This window comes from Carlito syrichta, unplaced genomic scaffold (assembly GCF_000164805.1).
Source record: "Carlito syrichta isolate Samal-C Ts95f unplaced genomic scaffold, Tarsius_syrichta-2.0.1 Scaffold101946, whole genome shotgun sequence".
In the NCBI taxonomy this organism is placed as follows: Eukaryota; Metazoa; Chordata; class Mammalia; order Primates; family Tarsiidae; genus Carlito; species Carlito syrichta.
The window spans coordinates 42,023-48,348 of NW_007046042.1; the positions used below are offsets into that span (position 1 = coordinate 42,023).

At 47.3% G+C, this 6,326-nt stretch overlaps 1 long non-coding RNA gene across 1 annotated transcript in view; it reads right to left on the reverse strand.

Moving 5' to 3' along the window:
* LOC103267102 overlaps nt 1–6,326 on the reverse strand; it is a 21,006-nt gene that overhangs the window by 7,472 nt on the left and 7,208 nt on the right. The window contains exon 2 of the long non-coding RNA XR_504739.1: nt 4,532–4,818. This is a non-coding gene — a long non-coding RNA (uncharacterized LOC103267102). The remainder of the gene's footprint in view (nt 1–4,531; nt 4,819–6,326) is intronic.

The following is a 6,326-nucleotide window of genomic DNA, read 5'->3' on the forward strand; positions in this document are numbered from 1 at the left end:
TGCACTCCAGTCTGGGCGACAGAGTGAGACTCCAACTCAAAAAAAAAAAAAAAAATACCAGTTGTTAGAGGACTGTAACAAAGTCTGTCTAGTTTACCAGTTATTCCCTGCAAGTGACAAGGGCATCCCCAAGGGCAGGGCGTTTTAAGAGGGCAGGGCATGTCACAGGGTGACATTTTAAGAAAGTCTTATGATTTATTAAAGATTGAAAACATGTTTCTGTGGTATTAAGTTAAAATGTGAGGCCCACGCTGGCAAACAGGCAATTTGTCTGTATTAAATATTTTGTTCTACTTAAGTTGTAACAGTAATCCCCGGTGGCCGTGGTCAGGTTGGACAGAAGGCCACACCCTTTGTTTGTGTGAGTTGCTTTACAGTCTGCAGACTGCCCTTAGAGAGATGGGCTCAAACAGGTGCAAGATTCACAGAAGTCACCAGAGTTGCAGGAGCTGACTCCTAGCCTGTGTTCTTCAGGTTACACCTGACAACTGCCCATCATACCAAGCTGCCTGTTTAAGAACTTGAGGAAGGCCGGGCTCGGTGGCTCAGCCTATAATCCCGCGCTGTTGGGAGGCTGAGGTGAGTGGATTGCCTGAGCCCACGGGTTCGAGACCCGCCTGAGCAACTTGGCGAGACCTCATCTCTACAATAAATCAAAATGAGCAGGGCATGGTAGCGCGCGCCTGTAGTTCCAGCTACGTGGAAGGCTGAGGCGGAAGGTCGCTGGTGCCCAGCAGGTCGAGGCTGCAGTGACCGGAAGCAGCCACTGCACTCCAGTCTGGGCGACAGAGTGAGACTCCAACTCAAAAAATAAAAAATAAAAATAAAAATGTCCTGAAACTGGCTGGGCATGGTGGCTCACTGTAATCCTAGTATTTTGGGAGGCCAAGGCAGGAGGATTCCTTGAGCCCAGGAGTTGAAGACTAGACTAGGCAACATAGAGAAAACTCATCTCTGCAAAAAATAAAAAAATTAGCCAGGTATGGTGGTGCGTGCCTGTTCCAGCTATTCGGGAGGCTGAGGTGGAAGGATCACCTGAACCCAGGAGGTCGAGCCTGTGGTGAGCCATGATCGTGCCACTGCACTCCAGCCAGGGTGACAGAGATCTCGACTCAAAAAATAAATAAATAAAAGTTCTCAAACTGAATTTCTGTAGCAAATCCCAAGCTTTGCAAGCTGTGGTCCATGCCTGCCACACGAACATGTATACACACATATCTTTCCTCAAAACTTCCTTATAATATGTCCAAAGTCCATAGCTCAAAACTCAAGCTGATTATTTATTACAGAAGAAATTAAACAATAAAAAAATCCCAACATGATTTGCACACTGGTAACAGGCCATCCCCTTTGCATTTGCCATGATACAGGTTAGATCTTGTTTTCATTTGTGCTGGTTGCAGGAACTCTGACCATTCACCTTCGTCCTGCAACTTCTGGACAAAACCCTCCTCCCTGTGAGCACTCAAGCCTGGGCGGGTATTTGGTTTTTCTCAATTCCCACAGCACGTTTTTACCGTGTGTTTCCAGAAAGGACATTTAGCCATCAATGGAGGCCTGGCCTTGGCGTGGATTCAATGCACAAGCACAGCTGAGCTAAGGAGCACAGCTCATAGTGGAGCTGCAGAGATGCAGACCCATTTGCCTGCAGTGGCAGGTGGGAGCTCCAGGCAGGCCGGCGGGGCCTGGCTATCTGGGGACACAGGCTCCAAGCACAGACAGACAATTCCGGTTGCCCTATGGGTCCAGCGGGGCCAGATTCTCATTTTTCAAGAAAAGCCAGAAACCTAGTTTTTAATTTGGGGTTTGTTTGTTTTTTTGAGTTGGAGTCTCACTCCTGTCACCCAGGCTGGAGTGCAATGGTATGCTCCCGGCCACCGCAGCATTGACCTGCTGGGCTTTAGGCGATCCTTGCTCCTTGGCCTTCCAGGTATCTGGAACTATAGAGGTATGCCACCACACCCAGCTAGTTTTTGTGATTTATCATAGAGATGAGGTCTCGCCAAGTTGCCCAGGTGGATCTCGAACCCGTGGCTCAGGCAAGCCACTCACCTCAGCCTCCCAAAGCACGGGATTTCAGGCTGAGCCACCGAGCCCGGCTAGAAACCCAGTTTTTAATGTGAACCTCTGGATTTTTAAAAATTGGCAATCAGTTCTGAAAATGGTCTTAAAGTATTCTATGGGCCAAACAGCACACGTCTGCAGCCTGCTGTGGTGTCCAGAAAGCCTGATTATGAGCAGAAGGCGATTCCAGCAGGCTCCAGGTCCGCATCTGCCACTTATTAACCACTTCCCAGGGCGGCCACTTTACCTTCCAACCACCTGGCACTCGGCACGGATGACCCAATCAGCTGGCGGAGCTGCTGCATAGGTTCAAATCCTCCTCCCTCCACCACTTCCCACCTTCACATGCCATACCAGCTGTGTCGCTTCCACTCTGGGCAGTTCCAACCTCCTGACCTCTAAAAGGTAGAGTAACACAAGCCCTCCCATAGGGCTGTTGTAGGATTACATAAGCTAATGTGTACAGGCACCCGACACAGAGCAAACATTTGATGGTCCATGTCAGTCATTACTATCTGCAAGCCAGGTTGTCCCTTCCTCACCACCCATTCGTAACAGATCATCCATCCCCATGAAATGGAACTTCTTTAACTCTCTGCAATCTATTCCCTTGTTCTAATTCCCGTTCTTTCTGCCTTAGTTCATAACCTCATCCTCTCTACCCTGAACTTTTTATTATCATGATCTAAAATCCTAGATCTGTTTTTACGGAGTGCCCTCAAACTGCTCCCAGTTGACTCCATCTTAGCTTGGTGATGTCTCTTGCTTTTTCTTTTTTTTTTAAGTTGGAGTCTCACTCTGTTGCCCAGGCTAGAGTGCAGTGGCATACTCACGGCCACTGCAGCCTCAAACTGCTGGGCTCAGGTGATCTTTCTGTCTCAGCCTTCCAAGTAGCTGGAACCACATGTGTGCGCTACCACACCCGGCTACTTTTTTTATTTATTGTAGATATGAGGTCTCTCCAAGTTGCCCACGCTGGTCTTGAACTCCTGGGCTCAGGCAATCCTCTCGCCTTAGTCTCCCAAAGCCACCACGCCAAGCCCTCCTTCCCCCCCCTTCCTTCCTTCCTTCCTCCCTCCCTCCTCTCTTTCTCTTTCTCTCTCCTCTCTCTCTCTCTTTCTTTCTTAGTGATGGGGTCTTACTATGTTGGTTAGGCTGGTCTCAAACTCCTGGGCTCAAGCAATTCTCCCACCTCAGCCTCCCAAAGTGCTGGGATTACAGGCATGAGCTACCACACCCAGCCAGATTGGTGACTTCTCTAAGGAAAGCACTGATCTGATGGTGTCACCCTCCTTGTCACCTACAGAACAAAGTCTAACTTCCTTAATCCTGCCCTCAAGGCTCTCCCCAGTCTGGCCAGGCTCACATTCTACCAGGCTCTATAAGATTCTCTCTGATCCAGTTACAGCAAACTCCTGTTCTTGCCTTTTCCTGAGCAAGCCATGTAGTCTCCTGGCCTTGCACCTACCTCAGCAATACTATTCTTGCTGACTATCATGTCTGCCCTCCATGTACACCTGCTCAACCCCTTCTCACCCTGCCAAGTCTGGCCTAAAATGGTCACCTCCACCACACAGCCTTCTTTGGTCAACCCCCTAACCAGCACCCCCAGCCGGGCCTTCCTTTCTTCGTGGTTCCCACCACACTTAGCACGTAACTTTCTCCCAATCCATCTCACACAGCACCTTAGTCTAATTGCGGAGACATTGGTCTCATCATGAGATAGGAGGCCAAGGGCCTGATCTTACACATTTTTTTTGTATTGAAAGCAGGATTTATTGAGAGGAGGGGAGGGGACCCGAGGGGGTTGCCCAGTCTTACACACTTTTTGCCCTCCCAGCTGGCCCATAGTAAGTGCTCATAGTCTGTTGAATGAATCAACGGGGCCAACTAAGAGAGCATTTTAACAAAAGTCAAAAATAATGGCATTTTTACCATACTCTCTTGCAAGAAACAAGGAATATGCAAATATTCTCTGGGAATATACAAAGAAAGAATAAGGTAATGAAAAATATATACAATCACTAGGTATAATGGCTCGTGCCTTTAATCCTAGTCACCCAGGAGGCTGAGGCGGGATCATTGCTTGAGGTCAGGAGTTTGAGACCAGCTAAGACAATATAGCAAGACCTGTCTCTAAAAATCGTTTTGAATCAGTTGGTTGTGGTTTGCACACACATATAGTTCCAACTACTGAGAGGCTGAGGCAGGAGGATAGCTTGACCCCAGGAGTTCAAGGCTGCAGTAAGCTATTATCGCACCACTGTACTCCAGCCTGTCTTTAAAAAGAAAACATATATAACACACACACATACATACACATGTACACACACATATATAATATACATAAAATCACTCAGGAGCCCTCAATTCCCTGATTGTGTACATTTTGGTTAATTTTAGTAGAAAAGGATATTATATATGCAAAACTCGAGCTACCAAGATAGTTGAAAATATCTGCACTTACAAGATAGCTGGCATTTGTCACAGTGTCTTGGTCTTCACTTTTCTTTCTATGGCCTCGGTGGAATGCATCTGATCTCCCAAGAAAATGTAATCCAGCCAACAACAAATCTGATTGTTTGATTCATAATTTGTATACTGTGCAGTGCAATCTGAAAGACTTTCACTGAATACTGCCCAAGTCTTGGCCTTGTGCTTGTGCAGGCTTCTTGTAAGAGAGATAACAAATTTCTCAGCTCTCAGAGAGCTTCCAGAAGAGGCTAGGAGTGACGATCTCAGGGAGGCAAAGATCTGGGAAAGAAAATACACATCATGTTTTTGCATTTGTGTTCTTAAACACTTGCACTGAAGCACTCATTCAGCAAGCGTGCGCTGAATGAATGGAAGGATGGTTACATGCCTTGTTCCCCGTGCCCCTGCAGGATTACAGAGCTTGCTTTGGCAGGCTAGGAAACTTGAGTTTTCAGGGCCTGTCTAGTAAGAACAGAGAGGGCTGTTCAGCAGAGCGGTTTTCAGCCAGCTCTGGGTCAGGCTGCCTGGGCTCAGGGAGTGACTCCGCCAGTTACTAACAGGTACAGAGACACAGTAATAGCTCCTATCTCGAAGCTGTTTGAAGGATTAGCTGATAGAGAACACATAATTAAAAAAAAAAAAAGAATGGCCGGGCTGGGTGGCTCAGCCTGTAATCCCAGCACTTTGGGAGGACAAGGCGAGCAGACTGCCTGAGCCCACGGGTTCAAGACCTGCCCGGGCAACTTAGCGAGACCCTGTCTCTACAATAAAATAAAAAAATCAGCCAGGCGTGGAAGCACATACCTGTAGTTCTGGCTACTTGGAAGACTGAGGCGGAAGGCTCACCAGAGCCCAGCAGATCAACGCTGGAGTGGCCATGAGTGTGCCACTGCACTCCAGCCTGGGTGATGGAGTGAGAGTCCAAATTTTAAAAAAAAGATATTTTCAGGTTTCTGAGGCTTCAAAAAAATGTGAAAAACTCTAAGAAACAGGGTCAATTATTACAGTAATTTCTCAATAGAGGGTTAAATAGCATTGAGATGGACAAGGTCACTGAATAGGATGGATTCATTCATTCCACAAATATATGCTGGGAGACACGTGGAACTGAGGGTAACCAGACAGACATGGAACTTACATCCAGGTAGGGATGGACAGATTAAATAAACGACTGCAGGAAGAAAGCACTGAGTCAGAGGCTGATAAATGTGATGGAGAAAAAGAAGCCAGGGCCTCCAGCCCAGAGGATAGAAGAACAGACTAAGTGACACTGTCAGGACACAGCTCACTAAGTCCAGACTGTGAGATGTCTATAAGAAACTGGCCTGAATTCTTTTTTTTTTTTTAAGTCTTTTAATTTTTATTACTCAAAGAAAGCTTCCTTTCCTTTTTTTTTGAGTCAAAGTCTCACTCTGTCGCCCAGGTTGGATCACAGCTCACAGCAGCTTCGATCTCCTGGGCTTAGATGATCCTTTTGCCTCAGTCTCCCAGAATCTGGGCCTACAGGCATGCACCACCATGCCCAGCTAATTTTTGTATTTTTTTTGTAGAGGCCAAGTCTCTCTCTGTTTCCTTGCCTGATCTTAACTCCTGGGCTCAAGCAATCCTCCTGCTTCATCCTCCCAAAGTGCTGGGATTACAGGAATGGGCCACCACGCCCAGTCCAAGATCTTTAACGTAATCATATCTTGTGCCATACTAAGATAATAGTCACAGCCGGGCTCGGTGGCTCAGCCTGTAATCCCGTGCCTTTGGGAGGCTGAGGTGAGTGGATTGTCTGAGCCCAG